Below are 22835 nucleotides of genomic sequence, written 5' to 3'. Positions count from 1 at the left end.
TGATGCATTCAATGAAGAAGGAGGTGAGAAATGTAGCAGTTTCAGTGGCAGAGCTACTGGGGCAGGTGTTATGTGTTAATGGAATTTCTTGGATGAAGTATTTTGTTGATATAATTCCAGAATTTTTGGGGACTGGAGTGGTGGTGAGATAGTGGCTTCAGTAAGATGTTTTTCTTGTCATAGTTAACTTGTTTTTTGCTATAGTTATATGGATGGAGGTTCTTATATTTTTAGGGCAGTAATGGATATGGTTTTCAGACAGTTTTTCCAAGAGTTGTCTCTCTTGTGCATGAGAGAGCGAGTGTGTTGGGTAATCCATGGTGCAAAGTTAGCTTTTACTCATATTTTCCTTAAGGGAGCCAGGGAGTTTGCGTGTATAGGAAGATGCTGTTGAATTTAGAGGTATCTTCTTCCAGGGCAAGGTGGTGTAGGAAGGAACAGTTAATAGAGGCAAGTGATTGGTTAAAGATATCTGGATTGAATTTGTAAAGTTTACAACATTCTTAGTAAATATGAGATTTGCATTAATGGAAGGGGGTGTCTTTGAATGGGAAGATGGTCACTTAAGGTATCTGGTAGAGTTTTGGGATTGTAGTAAACATTGGGGATGGATGTCAGTACCCAGTCAAGACTGGGGCCAGTATAAGTGTACTTGTTTAGATGGGTGGGGGGGGGGGGTAGTGATAAGTTGGGAGAAAATGTAGAGGTTAATGCTAGAGTTTGGAGAGTCAGTGGTCAGTGTTTTCCAATTGATGTTGATATCACCCAGAATTATAGTTTCACGGGTTATGTTGTGTGAGATCCAGGAGAGAGAGAGCTCAAGGGTAGGGATGTTCTTTCCTGGAGGGATATAAGTAGAAGCAATGGCTAGCTTTTTATAGTTGTTGAGTTTTGCAGTTTACTATGAGGATTTCGGCAGGATGAGAATTGGGGATTGGGACTGGTAGTGGTGAGAGGAAGAGTAGTTCAGAGTAGCTAATAGCTACCTCTCTCCCTTTTTTGGTATATCTATCAGAGTGAAATATATCATATCCTGGGGATCTATCTGAGTGTAATATATTATATCCTGGGGATCTATCAGAGTGAAATATATTATATCCTGGGGAAGAATTTCAGTTTCAGAGATCTGTGGTTTTAGCCAAGTTTTGGAGAGAGCAGGGATGTCAGGAAAGTAAAGAGTGATCCAAGAATGTAGCTCAGTGACTTTGAGATGCTTTGAATGTTAAGGGATAGGATGGTTAGGTTTCAACTGGAAAGAGCAGGAATAGTGGAAGATGGTGATGTGGAGGCTGGGAGCAGGGAGGAGGTTGATGGGTTGGAGGTGGAGTTGAGGGCGTGTGGGGTCCGGGGTTGGGGTGAATATTCCCAGACAGTAGTAGTTTAAGGGTGTTTAGTTTAAATGGGGGAGGTGTTGTGATCATAGCAGTGCAATTTTGGCTTTGTTTTGGGAGGACAGGGGGGGTGCTGTAGTAATTTTACTTAGTGGGGTTGTCTAAGTGGTTGAATAGTGAGGGAGAGATTGAAAAGGTGTGAGTACTTTCCAGATTTGTAAAGAGGTAAGTACAAGTAGGGGACTGTAGATCAGATTGTGTATCTTTAAGAAGCATTTCGAAGTGAGAGCACATGGATATAAATAGAGAACACGTACAGGCAGCAGTGTAATTTTGAGTGAACAACCAGAGCATTAACATGTATGAGTGCAGTAGTCAGTCTGTTTATTAGTTTGTTTAATTTTAAGTTACTAAGCATCAATCCTGATGTGTTCATATGTAATAATGCTGCTTGAACTGAAACCACAGATGTTTGTCTACTTTATCCTGACTAGATGAGTGACATGGTGTCAGAGGCAGGATGTCTGAGTGACACGATGTCAGAAACACCATGTCTGAGTGACATGGTACCAAAGTGGGATCCAGAAGTTGAGCCATGAAGTGCACACCTAGAAATGGAGCAATACAGAGGAATGGATCATTCCAGCCTGCTCAAATGAATGGTACAAAGCCAGAAACTAATTTCAGGTACTAAAACTCGCATAAATGATTTATTTCACAAAGAAAATGATACGAAGAATTCGCAAAGTACAAAATTCATTGTTAATCAAACGAAAAGCACAAAATGCGTTAGTTATTAAACAAAATGTTTGAAACTGTGATATTTGCTACAGTGATTTGAAGTATATCTTATGAAAACATTCAGAATTACTTTTGATTTGCATAACGAGCATGATAAATGTAAAACAAGCAGAAGAAAAGTATAACGACCATAAAAAAAGGCGAAAAGACTGTATTTTTACTAAACAACCACGTTTTTCGATATAAGTTACTATTTCACAGTAATTAAAGACATCTGAAGTGTAGCTAGAGTTGTTCGAAGTATCTCACAGTGTGCAAAGTGTTGCGATGTGTGCTTTATTACAGTACAGTTATTTCGAAGAGTTTACTGTGTGCAAAATACAGTCAAAGTACAGTTATTTTTGTGAAAAGTTTCTCATGCTACAGAGAGTTGTTTTACAGAATACAGTCACTTTGAGAAGTTTCTTGTGCTACAGAGAGTTGTTTTACAGAATACAGACATTTTGAGAAGTTTCTCATGCTACAGAGAGTTGTTTTACAGAGTACAGTCCTTTTGAGAAGTTTCTCGTGCTACAGAGAGTTGTTTTACAGAGTACAGTCATTTTGAGAAGTTTCTCATGCTACAGAGAGTTGTTTTACAGAATGCAGTCATTTTGAGAAGTTTTTCATGCTACAGAGAGTTGTTTTACAGAATGCAGTCATTTTGAGAAGTTTCTCATGCTACAGAGAGTTGTTTTACAGAATACAGTAATATTGAGAAGTTTCTTGTGCTGTGGAGAGTTGTTTTACAGAATACAGTAATTTTGAGAAGTTTCTCGTGCTACAGAGAGTTGTTTTACAGAATACAGTCATTTTGAGAAGTTTCTCATGCTACAGTGAGTTGTTTTACAGAATGCAGTCATTTTGAGAAGTTTCTCGTGCTACAGAGAGTTGTTTTACAGAATGCAGTCATTTTGAGAAGTTTCTCGTGCTACATTGAGTTGTTTTACAGAATGCAGTCATTTTGAGAAGTTTCTCATGCTACAGAGAGTTGTTTTACAAAATGCAGTCATTTTGAGAAGTTTCTCCTGCTACAGAGAGTTGTTTTACAGAATACAGTCATTTTGAGAAGTTTGTCATGCTACAGAGAGTTGTTTTACAGAATACAGTCATTTTGAGAAGTTTCTTGTGGTACAGAGAGTTGTTTTACAGAATACAGTCATTTTGAGAAGTTTCTCGTGCTACAGAGAGTTGTTTTAAAGAATACAGTCATTTTGAGAAGTTTCTCGTGCTACAGAGAGTTGTTTTACAGAATACAGTCATTTTGAGAAGTCTCTTGTGCTGTGGACAGTTGATTTACAGAATACAGTCATTTTGAGAAGTTTCTTTTGCTACAGAGAGTTGTTTTACAGAATGCAGTCATTTTGAGAAGTTTCTCGTGCTACAGATAGTTGTTTTACAGAATGCAGTAATTTTGAGAAGTTTCTCGTGCTACAGAGAGATGTTTTACAGAATGCAGTCATTTTGAGAAGTTTCTCATGCTACAGAGAGTTGTTTTACAGAATATAGTCATTTTGAAAAGTTTCTCATGCTACAGAGAGTTGTTTTACAGAATACAGTCATTTTGAGAAGTTTCTCGTGCTACAAAGAGTTGTTTTACAGAATGCAGTAATTTTGAGAAGTTTCTTGTGCTGTGGAGTGTTGATTTACAGAATACAGTCATTTTGAGAAGTTTGTCGTGCTACAGAGAGTTGTTTTACAGATTACAGTCATTTTGAGAAGTTTCTCGTGCTACAGAGAGTTGTTTTAAAGAATACAGTCATTTTGAGAAGTTTCTCGTGCTACAGAGAGTTGTTTTACAGAATATAGTCATTTTGAGAAGTTTCACGTGGTACAGAGAGTTGTTTTACAGAATGCAGTCATTTTGAGAAGTTTCTTGCGCTGTGGAGAGTTGATTTACAGAATACAGTCATTTTGAGAAGTTTCTTTTGCTACAGAGAGTTGTTTTACAGAATGCAGTCATTTTGAGACGTTTCTCATGCTACAGAGAGTTGTTTTACAGAATGCAGTCATTTTGAGATGTTTCTCGTGCTACAGAGAGTTGTGTTACAGAATACAGTCATTTTGAGATGTTTCTCATGCTACAGAGAGTTGTTTTACAGAATACAGTCATTTTGAGAAGTTTCTCGTGCTACAGAGAGTTGTTTTACAGAATACTGTCATTTTGAGAAGTTTCTTGTGCTGTGGAGAGTTGATTTACAGAATACAGTCATTTTGAGAAGTTTGTCGTGCTACAGAGAGTTGTTTTACAGAATACAGTCGTTTTGAGAAGTTTCTCATGCTACAGAGAGTTGTTTTACAGAATGCAGTCATTTTGAGAAGTTTCTATTGCTGCAGAGAGTTGTTTACAGAATGCTGTCATTTTGAGAAGTTTATTGTGCTACAGAGAGTTGTTTTACAGAATGCAGTCATTTTGAGAAGTTTCTCGTGCTACAGAAAGTTGTTTTACAGAATACAGTCATTTTGAGAAGTTTCTCGTGCTGCAGAGAGTTGTTTTACAGAATAGTCATTTTGAGAAGTTTCTCATGCTACAGAGAGTTGGTTTACAGAATACTGTCATTTTGAGAAGTTGCTTGTGCTACAGAGAGTTGTTTTACAGAATGCAGTCATTTTGAGAAGTTTCTTGTGCTACAGAGTTGTTTTACAGAATGCTGTCATTTTGAGAAGTTTCTCTTGCTACAGAGAGTTGTTTTACAGAATACAGTCATTTTGAGAAGTTTCTCATGCTACAGAGAGTTGTTTTGCAGAATACAGTCATTTTGAAAAGTTTATCGTGCTACAGAGAGTTGTTTTACAGAATGCAGTCATTTTGAGAAGTTTCTTGTGCTGTGGAGAGTTGATTTACAGAATACAGTCATTTTGAGAAGTTTCTTTTGCTACAGAGAGTTGTTTTACAGAATGCAGTCATTTTGAGAAGTTTCTCATGCTACAGAGAGTTGTTTTATAGAATGCAGTCATTTTGAGAAGTTTCTCGTGCTACAGAGAGTTGTTTTACAGAATGCAGTCATTTTGAGAAGTTTCTCGTGCTACAGAGAGTTGTTTTACAGAATACAGTCATTTTGAGAAGTTTCTCATGCTACAGAGAGTTGTTTTACAGAATGCAGTCATTTTGAGAAGTTTCTCGTGCTACAGAAAGTTGTTTTACAGAATGCAATCATTTTGAGAAGTATGTCGTGCTACAGAGAGTTGTTTTACAGAATACAGTCATTTTGAGAAGTTTCTCATGCTACAGTGAGTTGTTTTACAGAATACAGTCATTTTGAGAAGTTTCTCGTGCTACAGAGAGTTGTTTTACAAAATGCAGTCATTTTGAGAAGTTTCTCGTGCTACAGAGTTATTTTACAGAATGCAGTCATTTTGAGAAATTTCTCGTGCTACAGAGAGTTGTTTTATAAAATGCAGTCATTTTGTGAAGTTTCTCGTGCAACAGAGAGTTGTTTTACAGAATACAGTCATTTTGAGAAGTTTATCATGCTACAGAGAGTTGTTTTACAGAATGCAGTCATTTTTAGAAGTTTCTTGTGCTGTGGAGAGTTGATTTACAGAATACAGTCATTTTGAGAAGTTTCTTTTGCTACAGAGAGTTGTTTTACAGAATGCAGTCATTTTGAGAAGTTTCTCGTGCTACAGAGAGTTGTTTTACAGACTGCAGTAATTTTGAGAAGTTTCTCGTGCTACAGAGAGTTGTTTTACAGAATGCAGTCATTTTGAGAAGTTTCTCGTGCTACAGAGAGTTGTTTTACAGAATACAGTCATTTTGAGAAGTTTCTCATGCTACAGAGAGTTGTTTTACAGAATGCAGCCATTTTGAGAAGTTTCTCGTGCTACAGAGAGTTGTTTTACAGAATGCAGTCATTTTGTGAAGTTTCTTGTGCTGTGGAGAGTTGATTTACAGAATACAATCATTTTGAGAAGTTTCTCGTGCTACAGAGAGTTGTTTTACAGAATACAGTCATTTTGAGAAGTTTCTCGTGCTACAGAGAGTTGTTTTACAGAATGCAGTCATTTTGAGAAGTTTCTTGTGCTACAGAGAGTTGTTTTTCAGAATGCTGTCATTTTGAGAAGTTTCTTGTGCTACAGAGAGTTGTTTTACAGAATGCAGTCATTTTGAGAAGTTTCTCGTGCTACAGAGAGTTGTTTTACAGAATACGTCATTTTGAGAAGTTTCTTGTGCTACAGAGAGTTGTTTTACAGAATGCAGTCATTTTGAGAAGTTTCTCATGCTACAGAGAGTTGTTTTACAGAATACAGTCTTTTTGAGAAGTTTCTCATGCTACAGAGAGTTGTTTTACAGAATAGTCATTTTGAGAAGTTTCTCGTGCTACACAGAGTTGTTTTACAGAATAGCACCATGAAGTTAGACCCAGAGGTCAGTCCAGTGGTCAGACCAGCAAGAAGAGTTCTGATAGCTATGCAGGACAAAGTCAAAGTCCACTTAGATAAAATGGTGCAGCAAGGAGTGATTTGTTCAGTTCCATAACCAACCGAGTGGGTGTCTTCCATGGTAGTTGCTCATAAGAAAAGGTCAGATGAAACCAGAATATGTATTGACCCAAGAGACTTGAACAAAACATGAAAGTGACCCCACCATCCTTTGTGTACAGTCGAGGAAGTTGCTGCCCTCATGCCAAATGCCACTGTTTTTTCTATCTTAGATGCAAATTCATTTTGACAAGTAATGTTAGATCACAAATCTTCACTACTAACTACATTCAGTACATCATTTGGTAGATACAGATTTCTCAGAATGTCTTTTGGAATAAATTCTGCCAGTGAAGTATTTCAGCGTGCAATGGTGCAATTTTTTTCAGGCTATCAGTGTGCTATTATAGTAGATGATTTACTAGTTGGAGGCAATGGTGAAGCAGAGAATGACTGAAACCTCAGGAAAGTTCTGGAAAGAGCATGTGAAGGGAATCTTAAGCTTAATCCTCTGAAATGCAAATTCAGGTGGAGAGAAGTTACTTATGTTGTTCATTTATTCACCAGTTCAGGTTTACAACCAGATCCTTCCAAAAAAACAGCCATTCTTGAGATGCCAGCTCCAGACAGTGCTCAAGCCTTACAACATTTTTTTCATATGGTCAACTATTTGGGCAAGTTTATACCAGACTTCAGTGAATTATCAGCACCCTTAAGAGAGATGACAGGTAAAGATGTTACCTGGTCCTGGGTGGAACAACACCAAAGAGCGTTTGATGACCTTAAACAGAAAATTGTCAGTCCACCTACATTAAGATACTATAATGTTCACAAACCAGTGATTCTTTCCTGTGATGCTTCAAAGTTCGGTCTTGATGCAGTTATTTTTCAAGAGGGTAGACCAGTAGCCTATGCATCTAGAGCTCTTACTCAAACTGAGAAGCAGTATGCTCAAATCGAGATGGAACTTTTCACAATTGTGTTCGCATGTTCAAAGTTCCATGATTATATTTATGGCTGAGCTGTCCAGATTGCGACTGATCATCAACCCTAAGTCACTATTTTAAAGAAGTTTATACACACAGCTCCAGTGAGACAAAAAAAAATGCTGCTTAGATTACAAAAGTACAACTTCAAAATGGTCTGTACAAAAGAAAAACTTATTTATCTGGCTGATACCTTATCCAGATCACTCAGAAATATCACAGAGATTCTTGATACAGAGAATTTTGACTTCAATGTCATGGAAGTGCATAATTTTTCTACCACAAGACTTGATAAGCTAAGAGATCATGCAGAGACTGATCTAATTTTGCAAAAGCTCAACCACTTCATCAGTGTTGGATAGCCATCAAAACAATCTTCTGTATCACTAGAAGTGCAACTTTATTTTCCTTACAGGAATGAGATGTTGATGGAGGATGGTATCATTTCCAAAGGTCCTAAAGTTGTTGTTCCTACTTCCTTACAATGTAAGTACATCCGGATTTTGCATTGTAGGCACCCAGGATCTGAAGCTACCAAAAGAATGCTGAGAGGACTAGGTTTTTGGCCTTCTATGTCAAAAGATATCAAAAGAGTACTTTCATCTTGTTCAGTATGCAACAGTACTAAACCATACTTGCAAAAAGAGCCACTTCAGCTAAACCAGATTCCTGAACTACCTTGGTCAACAGTACCCACAGACATATTCGAGTGGAATGGTAAACATTATTTAGTATTAGTATACTCTTGTTCAAATTGGTTCGAGATTGATCTGCTACCTAACCTAACATCTAGCACTGTCATTATTAAGATGAAACATCATTTCTCAGTCCATGGTAGTCCACACAAAGTTATTTCTGACAATGGTGCCCAGGTTACCAGTCAGCTGTTCCAGAAATTTGCAAAAGAGTTGGACTTTATCCATGTTACCAGTAGCCCTGAGTACCCACAGTCAATTGGCTTAGTTGAACATGCAGTTCAAAGTGCAAAGCAATTACCTTAGAGTTCAAAGTGTGACAATACTGATGTTTTCTTGAATTTGCTTAATCTCAGAAATATACCCCATAATGATTTACCTGGATCACCTGCTCAGTGACTTCTATCTAGGCAAACCAGAACAACCTTGCCTATCAGTTCCAGTGTGTTGCTGCCCTATGCTAAAAACACCAGCGCAATCAAAGCCCAACTATTCCAAAAGTGTTCATTCCAGAAGAACTATTAGATAAAATGAGCAGATTTCTTATTCCTTTGAAAGAAGGAGAGATAGTGAGGATGCAAACAGGGAAAGGTTTTGATTGAACTGGTCAAATGTGAGGTGTACATGCTGAGCTGAGATCTTACTTAATAGAATCTGAAGGAATAGAATACAGAAGGAATCACAGGAAACTTCTTTCGCTGTCTGGATTGATATTGCAGCATTGTACCTGTGATACAGACTCTAGATCTCAGAGCAACCCAGATGATGTTCCTGTTGAAGGACATGTCTAAGTACCTAATCATGTTCCTGATGATGTCCCAAATGTCCCTGAAGTTGAACATTTACCAATAACAGTCCCTGGTGCTAAACCCAGTCCTAATTTTTATGTCACACAATCAGGTCCCCAGTCTTAATGTTTGTCACATGATCAGGTCGTATTTCAAGACTCAGTATAAAATATGCAGCAACTTGGACATGCTTGTTTTACTTGCAATTAGTTCTGTATAACTGCATAACAAAGAATTATTTCTCTGCATTTGCATGTTGAAGATTATTGCCATTATTACTGTACATGACATTTCTGAAAGAGGGAGGATGTATATCAGGTTGTCTATTGTGTCTTTAAGAAGAATTTTAAAGTGAGGGCATGTGCATATTAAAACAGCACATGTGCATATTAAAACAGTGCATGTGCAGGCAGGAGTGCCTTTTTGAGTGAACAGCCAGAGTGTTAACATGTATTAGTGCAGTATTCAGTCTATTAATTTGTGTTTAAGTAACTAAGCCTCAATCCGGATGTGTTCGTATGTAATAAAGCTGCTTTAACCAAACTCACAGATGTTTGTCTACTTTATCCTGACTAGGCAAGCAACAGGGTAGACTTATATAGGACAGCTTAGTACGGTAAGAGGTAGAGATGGAGAGGAGTAGAAGCAGAGGTGTAAGAAGTACAGTGTGTAGCATGATAGGGAGTAAGGAGGATAGTGGTGGAGTGACAGGTAGGTAGGAGATTGAAGTAGTTCAGTAAGGAAGATCTATGTGGTAGAGGGAACTGGGGTAATTTAAGATAGAATATTGAGGTATTTAGAGGTGTTAGGGGGAGGGTGGGATGAGTAGAATATGAGAAAAAGAGGAAAAAAGTGTAGTAAATAGATGGTTTGCCTTCTTTATGTTGATAGTTTTTAGAGTATTGGCGGTGAAAGCAGAGAGGTGGAGCTAATACAGGAAGTGGGTAGTTATTGGAGGGTGTGGTCAAGATGTACAAGGTATAAAAGTAGGCTATGTGGGGGTGGTTGGGAATTGGGGGTAGGGTAGTGGAGTGGAATGAACCTGAGTGTAGTGAGAGCGAATGAAGTGAGAAGACCCTGCCTTAGCATTAGAAAAAGTACAAAAACAATCACGTAGGTTCCCATGCACTGATAAGCCCAGGTAATTATAATTCTAGTCACTGTGCTCTTTAATCATGAGAGTTTACCATAAAAAAGAAAGTAATTTGTAAAGTTAGGTAATATTGTAACAAACTAGTGAGGCCCAGTGTAAGAGAGAAGCAGTAGGACTTTGTTTGATAGTACAGTCTGAGTTAAGGGAACGGGATTTCTAAAATGGGATGTGGGATAGAGAAACTGATGTCGGTCCTCACAGTGTGCCTATACATTATCTTAGTATTACTGCACCACTGCAGGAGGGGTGGCTTATCTGTAAAAACAATGGTGTACAATTTCCAAATGTGAGCACATACATTTACTTCATTAATTGAAGTTGCTGCAGTCCACAGGAACTGCCGTAGCCTGTTTTGCATTAATGTAGTAGCTACAGTCACAATGTAGAGGTGGAGAGACAATGCAGGCTTGGTTATTTGTATGTTTACTAGAAAGGGATAAAAAAGCAGCAGTTAAACGGAAGCAAGAGGCTTCAGGGGGATAGGTAGTGTAGTACTAGACTAAAAAATAGCATCCATTTACAGCATCATTTCTGAAAGCTAGATTAGCATTCTTAACAACCCTACATGCAGTCCAATTAAACTTTTGAGCTTCAATGATATAGATACAAAGCTTAGGTACTAAAACAATTACTCTGGCTTGTATCATTAACTGCAAATTCATGTCAATTAACAGGAATTAGCTATCTCAATTTTGTTTAGTTTCACTTACAGCAGCTTACTCACAAATAGTTAATGTTCGGAAAATAGTTGGTAAAATATTCACAGACTATATGAGGAAATTGCGGACTGTATCATAAAATTGCAGTTGTGTATAACTAGATAAGATATCAGTAAAGTGGGAAAACAGCAGCAGTTATAAATAGATAATCAGAGTTATAGCGTTTGGTCACTAACTGCTAAGGGACATGACACAGTAGCAATCGGAAATTTCAGAGATGATGCCTATCCCTTATATAACTTTTAGACTGGCAAATACAGGACTGAGGCTGGGGGAAAAGTCAATCAATTAACCAATAGCAAAGTGCAAGTCAAATCCTGCCTCAGCATGAGAAAAAGTACAAATGCAATCAGGTAGGTTCCCACACACTGATAACCACAGGTACTTCTAATTCTAGTAACTGTGCTCTTTAAACATGAGAGTTATATATATATATATATATATATATATATATATATATATATATACATATATATATATGGATTTAGGACTTATGCACGAATGTGCAAAGTCCCGAATCCATAATCACTGAACATATATTAACAAAAGTGCTTTCACCGAAAAAGCGCTTTCGTTAATATAGGTAAAAAAAAAATTAAAGAAATCTACATTTATGCTTTGCCCCCCTGCACCCCCCACACCCCCCTACTTTAATATTCTCACTCTGAGACCGCACTACAGTGAGTAAAAGGGAATTTTCCCTTATCCACTCCATAGTGCGGTCTCACAAACAAGCATACTTACGCAAAAGTGCTTCTTCGGTGAAAAGCACTTCCGCGCAAGTATGCCAAACGAAATTAGTTTTGGTGATTTTGTCTTCTGGGATCTGTACGGATCCCATATTTATTTATTTATTTATATATATATATATATATATATATATATATATATATATACATATATATATATAGTTACATATGCCTTGGTTGGCACACATTTATGTGACATAAGTGAGGTGCTGTAAGACTGTTTGTGCAAGCAATAACTTGGGTAAGTTCCGGTTGGTTGATAAAGAAAAGTGGTGGGGCATGCAATTTGTGTGAGAGTGTAAGTGTTTTATGGTCATGGTAAAGGGGAATAGATTTAGTGTGTCTGCAAGTGTGAGAGTTAGAGGTTAGATGCAGTGTACTTGTGTGTGTGTGTGTGTGTGTGTGTGTGTGTGTGTGTGTGTGTGTGTGTGTGTGTGTATGAGTGTGTCCACCTATGTGCACATGCCGACACACATGTGTGGTGCATGTCTGAACTGTATTGTGAAGTGGTAGTGTTATGGAAAGGGCATTTTTAAGGTAATCTGCACATCAGGGATATGGGTAATAGCAGGGTTAGGGTTAGAGTTGGCACATATTACTCAGGTGAAGCTGGGGGGCAAAGACCCTGATGCTATAGTTCTTGTTTTTTATCATCCTTTTTTTTTGATACTGTTGATCAGTCATGTTCAACTGAGCACATCAAGTTTCTAGTCATAGGGAGTATCTGTTTTCTGATTCATTGTCACTTGCAGACCTATAAATATCAGTCATACCTACACACTGCACTCAGCAATTCGCATGTTTAGGAATTGGGGAAGACTCAGGAAATTAATTTACTTGCCTTCTGCTTTGGTAGACTCAGATGTGTAAATAAGGTAGGATGAAATGGGTGGCTGTCACAGGTGCAAGGCTTTAGGGGACAAGATCAGCAGGTACAATGGAGCAGGAGTACAGTATTAGCTGAAGTGTTTAATGTGTGTATTAATTTAAGAGTAGCGAGTTGCTTGTTATATTTTTAGCAAGTTGTTTGCTACAATTTAAGAGCAGTGCAGCTTTTGTTTTTGATGCAATGCGCTTGTCCCCTACATAGCTAAATGCTTCTGCAGGTTTGCTATACTGAAGCTGCACAGCAATTCTCTCTTTTTTCAGACTCCTATTCTATGGTCATACATTGATTCATGCAGTTTATTTATGTAGTCACAGTCAGCTATTTCCCCTACAGCATGCTATCTAATAATCCTTCCTTTTCAAATAGGCAAGCTAGGATCAGGCACTCACTTCTGTCCATCCCTTTCTGGCTCCTTCATCATAAAAATCACTATTTAGAGCCAGTGTATAGGTTCATAGGTTCATAGATTAGTACTAAGCTAACTGCCCTTGCGAGCCATTTTAAGCCTAGCTAATTATGCCTTGTGAGACTCAAATCCTGCACCTTGTGTTTGTAAGGCAAACACCTTAACCATTAGGCCACCCTCCCACCTGCTTCTGCTTCAATGCCACTAATCAAACCTGAGACATCTGGGTCCATGCCACTAATCAAACCCGAGACATCTGGGTCCATGCCACTAATCAAACCAGAGACAGCTGGGTCCATGCCACTAATAAAACCTGAGACATCTGTGGCCATACCATTAGACAAATGTGGGACATCTAAGTCTATGCCTCTAGTCAAGCACAAGAAATCTGGGTCCATGCCACTAATCAAATTTAGGAAATCTGGGTGTATGCCACTAGCCAAATTCAGAATATTTGGGTCCATGTCACAAGATAAACCTGGGACATCTGGGTCCAAGCCAACACTCAAACCCAGGACATCTGGGTTCATGCCTCTAGACAAACCCAGAACATCTGGGTTCATGGCTCTAGATTAAGTCAGGACATCTATGTCTATGCATCTAGACAAATCCAGGACATGTAGAGACATGACACTAGTCATCTCCAAGACACTTGGATCCATGTAATTTGAGAAATCTGGGATATCTGGGTCCAAGCCACATGCCAGATATGGGATACCTTAGACATTGTTATGGCTTCATCAGATTCCAACTGAATTTGCGTAATAAGGAGTCATAGTCTTACTTCTAAGATTTTGTATTATATTTCTAGTTTTAAAACAGTGTAAGAAACTTCTCTGTGTGGAAGATTTTCAGTCCATATATTTCTAGTTAATCACTGTATATTAATCAGATCAGACAATAGTAGTAGAAGTAGCGAACGTAAACTCGTCAAGTCAAAAAGTAATAATAGAAAATATATAATTCTACAGCATTACTAAGTATGCGAAAGTAATACAAGCAAGGCAGGCAGTCTGTTTCCAGTCGAAAATCCTTTATTAAGTACACAGACAAGCGATCCAAGTAAAACAAAAATAGAGTAATAATTTCCTCACAAGCTTTCTAAATATATATATATACTTTTTATCAGGCATGGGAGTGGTTTATTGTGCTGTAAAACAAAGTGTTATTGGTACACATGTTAAATTCACATCCCTTCCCCCATCATTGTGACATTCGAGCTGGTCCTGCCCTACCTAGTAGCTGTCATAATAATATATAGCCCTAATGTACTTTAATGGTACATCTTATTTAACCAAATTATTAAATAGATTATTAAGTCTGTGATTTTATACAAGGCAATATACTACATGGCTGGAAATATATCAACCTTAGTTCATTTTGCGATCAAAAATTATATATAAATATACACATATACATTTTGCATGTAAAAATCAGTTTCTATTTTCATAACCTATTGTTAACGAAGATCGCTTTCGTCCTTCTAGACTTCTTCAGGTCTATGTACAAGAACCCTAAAAACCTATATAACTGTATAATTAGTTAGTATTGTTATTACCATCATTTTGAATAAAGTGGAAAAAAGAGAACCAGAAAAAAAAAAATATATATATATATATATATATATATATATATATATATATATATATATATATATATATATATGTATGATGATGGAAACAAAATATACACTTAAATTTCAAATGATTTAAAATGGTATTTAAAACCAATTTGTAGGAAAAAAAATAAAACAACAATTAATCATGTAAACAATGTGGCAGTTTTCTAAGTTCCAGTGCACTTTTAATTGAACAGTAGTAGTTTAATCCAGGCTTTCTAAAAGAGTTCAGCTTTAATTGCCACATGAGTTCCTGTTTCTCCAGAATATTCGGGATGTCTCCTTCAAGATCACCCATGTCTATGTGATCCAGGATCTGTGTTGTTAAACAACACAGACTACATGCAGCATATCACATGCTATTTACGTTTTATTGACGATGTCTTTATTGTGTGGGAAGGTGACACCTTACAGCTTGGAGATTTTATCACTTACCTCAATCAAACAACCCCCTTCCTGAAGTTTACCTCTTCCCATAGCTGTACTTCAACCACTTTCTTAGATATGCAGATTTCCAAGGACACCAACAATAACAGAATCACCACTGATCTATTCAGAAAACCAACGAGGGTTAACTTATTACTACACAGTAAAAGTCTACATCCTACAAAAACCAAGTATAATGTAATGAAATCCCAAGGCTATAGATTAGCTCGAATTACCACAGAGATGGAACCATTTTTGAGAAACCTGAACAACTTAGAGAATGATTTTCTAGTGAGAGGCTATGAAAGTCAGATGTTAAAAAACATCCTGGAACCCATTATAGAACTGAAAAGGACTGAAGCACCTTCAATCAACCTCCCCAGTAGAAAAATGTTAAGTAATCCAACAAATGCAAAAATAGCTGCATCCTGACATACACTTTGGATTATCAGAGTATCAAAAATATTATTGAAGAAAACTGGGACATTGTCACAGGAAACCCTTTTCTGATTAACATCTTAGGTGAAGCCCCATCATTTGTTTATAGGAGGGCCAGGAATATTAGAAGTTTTGTTGAATTTAAACCTAGACCATGTGAGAAAAGCACTAAAAGATGTGAAACTAATTGTACATTTTGTATATTTATACAGCAAGGTGATAGTTTTTATGCCCTTATTTAAAGAAGATCATTAAAACCAGTGCAGGGGGTGACTGTAACACTAAAAAAGTAATTTACAGGGCACAGTGCAATGAATGTGATGCATTCTATGTGGGCAATGTAAATAAACTGGACTGTAAATAAACTCAAGCGAAGGATTTCATGTCATCTGTCAGAAATCCGCTCTGGATGTAAAAATAATGCACTAGCCAAACACCTTTCTCTTCATAAAAGACACACAGGTTTTAAGTTCCAGATCCTGGATCACATAGACATGGGTGATCTTGAAGGAGACATCCCGAATATTGTGGAGAAACAGGAACTCATGTGGCAATTAAAGCTGAACTCTTTTAGAAAGCCTGGACTAAACTACTACTGTTCAATTAAAAGTGCACTGCAACTTAGAAAATTGCCACATTGTTTACATGATTAATTGTTATTTTATTTTTTTTTCTACAAATTGGTTTTAAATACCATTTTAAATTATTTGAAATTTAAGTGTATATTTTGTTTCCATCATCATATATATATATATATATATATATATATATATATATATATATATATATATTTTTTTTTTTTTTCTGGTTCTCTTTTTTCCACTTTATTCAAAATGATGGTAATAACAATACTAACTAATTATACAATTATATAGGTTTTTAGGGTTCTTGTACACAGACCTGAAGAAGTCTAGAAGGACGAAAGCGATCTTTGTTAATAAGTTATGAAAATAGAAACTGATTTTTACATGCAAAATGTATATGTGTATATTTATATATAATTTTTGATCGGAAAATGAACTAAGGTATATATATTTCCAGCCATGTAGTATATTGCCTTGTATAAAATCACAGAGTTAATAATTTGGTTAAATAAGATATACCATTAAAGTACATTAGGGCTATATATTATTATGACAGCTACTAGGTAGGGCAGGACCAGCTCGAATGTCACAATGATGGGGGAAGGGATGTGAATTTAACATGTGTACCAATAACACTTTGTTTTACAGCACAATAAACCATTTCTGTTTTACTTGGATCGCTTGTCTGTGTACTTAATAAAGGATTTTCGACTGGAAACAGACTGCCTGCCTTGCTTGGATTACTTTCGAATACTTAGTAATGCTGTAGAATTATACATTTTCTATTATTACTTTTTGACTTGACGAGTTTACGTTCGCTACTTCTACTATTATTGTCTTATCTGATTAATATACAATGATTAACTAGAAATATATGGACTGAAAATCTTCCACACATAGAAGTTTCTTACATTGTTTTGTTTTTAGACCCACTGCACTTTAGTGGGTTGTTTTGAGACTTCGGGGATACCATGGAGATTACTTGTTATATTTCTATTTTTACATCCAAAATGTTAAGAGGGTACAGGAAAAGATTCGTAACAAAGAAAATTATCCTTGCTTAAAGCCTAGGTTTATACTGTCTTCTTGCAGTAAAAAATCAACAGCTCACCAAATGAAAGTTGTTATCAGACTGCCTCCTACCAGACACTCTCTTCTAACTAAACAAAATACCACATGTGGCATGTGTTGTGAAATAATCATTAAAAGTTGACTTGCTAGACCCAATGTGAACTTTACTGCCCTCGTCTTTCACATTAGGCATATTGCTCTATTTGTCAGTACCAGGTGCAACAAATTCACATCATACTCTGGTTCTTTTACTTATTACTTGAATTGCAGTACCTTTAGAAAGACTACACTGTCTTTACTTTTTGGTTATGTTAAATATGAAACTAAATTCTATGTTACAAAGACTGGTATTTCATATCAATAGCATCTTCACAGCTGAACCATTTTTGGGATCTTTGAAGTTCTGCATGTATTACTGTTGCATATCATACATTATATAACAGTCTTGTTCCAATATACTTTATATATATTATTCAGTGGGAGATTAATGCATTTCTTCTCAGGGATTCCTTGTACTACAAAGTAAAAACTGAAGCAGAAGGTGAGTATTGGCTAATAACATTATGGCAGGCACTGCATAACTGATAATTGAACATGCCACAAGAGATGATGAAACCTAACTTTAACTTCCTTGGTGCACTAGGCTAATATAAGAAGAAGAAAATGTGTAAATGACTGTTTTTTATTCCATCTTCTGAAACAGATATCATTTCTGTCCATCAAACTGAAAAGGTGCCCTCATCAGATGGGTTGACAACTTTGTTGAACAGTGAAAGTATCCTTCAGATGATGTTGAGATTTAGGAAACATCATACAAAAGGTGCTGTTCTCTGCTGGTTTCAAGGAACAGAGGTTTTAGACCTTGATGACATCTATCTGGCAGGAGTATCAAAGTGCCAGAGGAATCCGCTGTGAAGGATCACAGTGAGGATCTGATGTCACCTCTCTCTTTTCAGTGGAACCCCCATCATTACATGGAGCATTGGTAAAATCTCCATGGTGAATCTCCAGTGAATGCAGAGTCAGGATATGTGAGCCTGACAAAGAAATCATAAGAGCTCCAGTAGAATACTGTGATCAGGGTAGGCACACATTTATTATGCATACAAACCATTGCATCCCTCATGTTAAGTGACAGTTGGAGGCACCTACAGTCACTGGAAAATGGCAGTGCTCTTCATGTCTTATCTTTGTCCTTCTCACTTATTCACAGGATAATGGTGACACTCATCTGCCACTTCTGCCCTTGTCACTTTTTCACAGGATGATGGTGACACTCATCTGTCACCTCTGCCCTTGTCACTTATTTGCAGGATGATGGTGACATGCATATGTCCCCTCTGTCCTTGTCACTTATTTGCAGGATGATGGTGACACTCATCTGTCACCTCTGCCCTTCTCACTTATTCACAGGATGATGGTGACACTCAGCTGTCACCTCTGTCCATGTCACTTATTCACAGGGTGATGGTGACACTCACCTGTCACCTCTGCCATTGTCACTTATTCACAGGATGATGGTGACACTCACCTGTCACCTCTGCCCTTGTCACTTATTCAGAGGATGATGGTGACACTCATCAGTCACCTCTGCCCTTGTCACTTATTCACAGGATGGTGCACTCATCTGTCACCTCTTCCGTTGTCACTTATTCATAGGATGATGGTGACACTCATCTGTCACCTCTGCCCTTGTCACTTATTCACAAGATGATGGTGACACTCATCTGTTCCCTCTGCCCTTGTCACTTATTCACAGGATGATGGTGACACTCATCTGTCACCTCTGTTCTTGTCACATATTCACAGAATGATGGTGACACTCATCTGTCACCTCTGTTCTTGTCACTTATTCACAGGATGATGGTGACACTCATCTGTCACCTCTGCCCTTGTCACTTATTCACAGGATGATGGTGACACTCATCTGTCACCTCTACCCTTGTCGCTTATTTGCAGGATGATGGTGACACTCATCTGTCACCTCTGCCCTTGCCACTGATTCGCAGGATGATGCTGACACTCATCTGTCACCTCTGCCCTTGTCACTTATTTGCAGGATGGTCGTGACACTCATCTGTCACATGTGCCCTTGTCACTTATTCGCAGGATGATGATGACACTCATCTGTCACCTCTGCCCTTGTCACTTATTCACAGGATGATGGTGACACTCATTTGTCACCTCTGCCCTTGTTACTTATTCACAGGATGATGGAGACACTCATCGGTTCCCTCTGCCCTTGTCACTTATTCACAGGATGATGGTGACACTCATCTGTCACCTCTGCCCTTGTCACTTATTCACAAGATGATGGTGACACTCATCTGTTCCCTCTGCCCTTGTCACTTATTCACAGGATGATGGTGACACTCATCTGTCACCTCTGTTCTTGTCACTTATTCACAAGATGATGGTGACACTCATCTGTTCCCTCTGCCCTTGTCACTTATTCACAGGATGATGGTGACACTCATCTGTCACCTCTGTTCTTGTCACATATTCACAGGATGATGGTGACACTCATCTGTCACCTCTGTTCTTGTCACTTATTCACAGGATGATGGTGACACTCATCTGCCACCTCTGCCCTTGTCACTTATTCACAGGATGATGGTGACACTCATCTGTCACCTCTACCCTTGTCACTTATTTGCAGGATGATGGTGACACTCATTTGTCACCTCTGCCCTTGTTACTTATTCACAGGATGATGGTGACACTCATCTGTCACCTCTGCCCTTGTCACTTATTCACAGGATGATTTTGACACTCTTCTGTCACCTCTGCCTTTGTCACTTATTCACAGGATGATGATGATAACACTCTTGTTCACTCTGTCGTTGGGGATGTAAATATCGACTGGCTTTCTCTTCAAGCACCCAACTCAACTTCTTTCATCAACCTTTATGGCTTTGAGAAACTCATCTCTACAGCCATACATACCAACAAATCCCAACTCACTAGCTCTCTCACAGACTGGATCTTAGTCTCTCGCCCCCTAAAATACTATTCTCCTTTGATCCTACCAAATACCCTCAGTGATCACTCCCCCATAAGAGTCATCAGACATACTCCTCACCTCACCAGGCCCAACAACTACATATCCTCCCGCAAACTTTCCACCTTCTGCCCAGAGACCGTCAAAGACCATCTCTCTAAGATTAATTGGTCACGTGTATCCACTCTCCCCCTTGACAAAGCTGTCCACTCAGCTCTACCTGCCTAAATATCCTAAACTCTCTTGCTCCTCTCCGCACAGTCAGAATAAAATCTAATATATCTCCCTGGCTAACTAACCCTACCCATACCCTAGTGAAAAACAGAGACAGGATGTGGAAACTATGGACAACAACTAAAATCCCTACTCATTTACAAAATTATAAAGAGCTCAGAAACTTGGTCAAAAAACATATCCATAAAGACGAAAAGGATTTTTACACCAACCCCCCCCACACTCAAAGGTCCGACCCAAAAAAATTCTACAACTCTATCAATCTCATTTTGCACCCTTGTAACCCTTCCCCTCCTGACCCCTGCCCAAACAACACTGCAGAAGAAACTGTGGGCATCTTCAACACCCACTTTATTGAATCTAAAACCAGGATTCTTAACTCATTCCCTCTACAAATAATGCAAACAACTTCTCAAATTCTACTTCTCCTTCTCCACCAAACCCGTCAAAACTCTTTCACCCTCAAAACAGTTCCTACATACAATTCTTACTCTCAAACATTAAATCATGCCCTCCTTCTCTAGACAATCTATAGATTGCTGCTGAACCCCTAGCTCTCCCTGTATCTATCTTAATCAATCGTTCCATCTCAGAGTCCTACGTCCCCTCTCAATGGAAAGAATTTTACACCCTGCCTATACATAAAGGAGGTAACTCCACCAACATCTCTAATTTCAGGCCAATCTCAATCTTGTCCCCTTTCTTAAAAATTTTGGAAAAATGTATCCACAAACAAGTTATGCAATACCTTCTTCAGGAAAACCTCCTTACACCCGCACAACATGGCTTTCGCCCCAAACGTAGCACCACAACTGCACTAATATCTTTCTTAAACACCATATCTCTTGCTCGAGATAGCAATAAACTGGTCACCTGTCTATTCTTATCTCTTGCTCGAGATAACAATAAACTGGTCACCTGTCTATTCCTGGACCTCTCCAAGGCCTTTGACACAGTCTCCCACCCTCTTCTTCTGGCCAAACTGGCTAACCTTAATTTCTCATTTTTTACTATTTCCTGGTTTTCCAGCTACCTCTCTGACTGCCTTCAGTCTGTCAAATGGCTCTCTGCTTTATCCCTTCTCCTCCCAGTAATGATGGGAGTCCCCCAAGGATCTATCCTTGGTCCACTACTCTTTAATATTTTTCACTAACTTACTACATATCTCCTGTCCACATTCATCACTTATTCAATATGTTGATGACTCAACAGTCTTTACAGTTTCTGACACTCCCTCTGACCTCAACTCTCAAACCCAAGCATCCTTTTTCTCTGTTGAATCCTGGCTCTGTAACAACAAACTAATCCTCAACCTTAAGAAAACTAAGCTCTTACTCTTTCTCCCCAAAAATCTCATGAATCCTAAATCTACTTTTACTATACTCTCCAGTAATAACACTACTATCACTGTTGAACCAAGCACAAAACTGCTAGGTGTCACAATCGATGATCAACGTAAGTTTGATTTACACATGTGTAAATGTATTAAAAAGACACACCAAAAACTGGGACTCCTATACCATAAAAAAAGTACTTAACTTCCAAGGCAAAAACAACCTTATCACATGCATACCTCCTTCCTAGTCTATCGTATAGCTGTCAAATATTTTCCAATCTGAACTCCTCACTCCTAACCCAACTCGAATCTACCTACAACAAAGTGGCTAGATTTGCTGCGAACCTCACTTACCAGTCTCACCGCTTTCTTTCTCTAAAACAACTAGACTGGCTGGAATTACCCTGTCAGCTCCTCGTATCTCAACTACAGATTATTTCAATCCTTTACCACCTCTCTTTCTGTCCTAGCCTTACTCCTATTATCTCTAAATATTCCCCCACTAGACATCTGCGTACCTCTGACCAAGATCTGCTACAAATATATAAACCTAAGACCAAAACTGGTTGCAGCCTCTACAGTTACAACCCTGCTGTATCCTGGAACAAACTTCCTTTAGAAATTAGATCCCTTAAACACCCTTATCAATTCAAAGCAACCTCTAGAGAATATCTAAAAACAATCTGGTCTTGCCACTGCACTCATCCTCCCTAAGCTACTTTCCATGCATCATAGTCTTTGTTTTAGCTCCTCCTCTCTCTCCTATACTCTCCTCCTCTTGCATAACCTTACTACCCCTTTCCCTAACAACCTAGATTCTAGTTTTAGCCTTTCTACCTCCTTTCACTTTATCTCTCATACTCCCCACTTCTGCCCCTATACTCTCTCCCATATTGAAACCTTATTAGCCTGAATGTCTTATTACTTTTATATGCACGGATATTGTACTACTTATATATATATTTCCTCATTATCAACTAGTAGTAGTAGTAGTCTTATTTCGGCTTTTCCCAGTTAGGGGTAACATTGCAAACTCTATACTCGTATGTAGCTGGTGAATGCTTGTTTTTTTTTACTTCTATCTAATTCCTATTTCTGATTTTCCATTAAATTGTATATTATTGTGGAAGCTTTTCTCCCTGTGTCTCTGCTGAAAGTGAGCCACGAGGCTCAGTCGGACTAACTCTGTCAACAAATGTAAAATAAAAT

The sequence above is a fragment of the Protopterus annectens genome, chromosome 4.part0, assembly GCF_019279795.1.
Source record: "Protopterus annectens isolate FY-2018-M chromosome 4.part0, PAN1.0, whole genome shotgun sequence".
NCBI classification, from domain to species: Eukaryota; Metazoa; Chordata; order Ceratodontiformes; family Protopteridae; genus Protopterus; species Protopterus annectens.
This window is presented reverse-complemented; position numbering follows the sequence as displayed.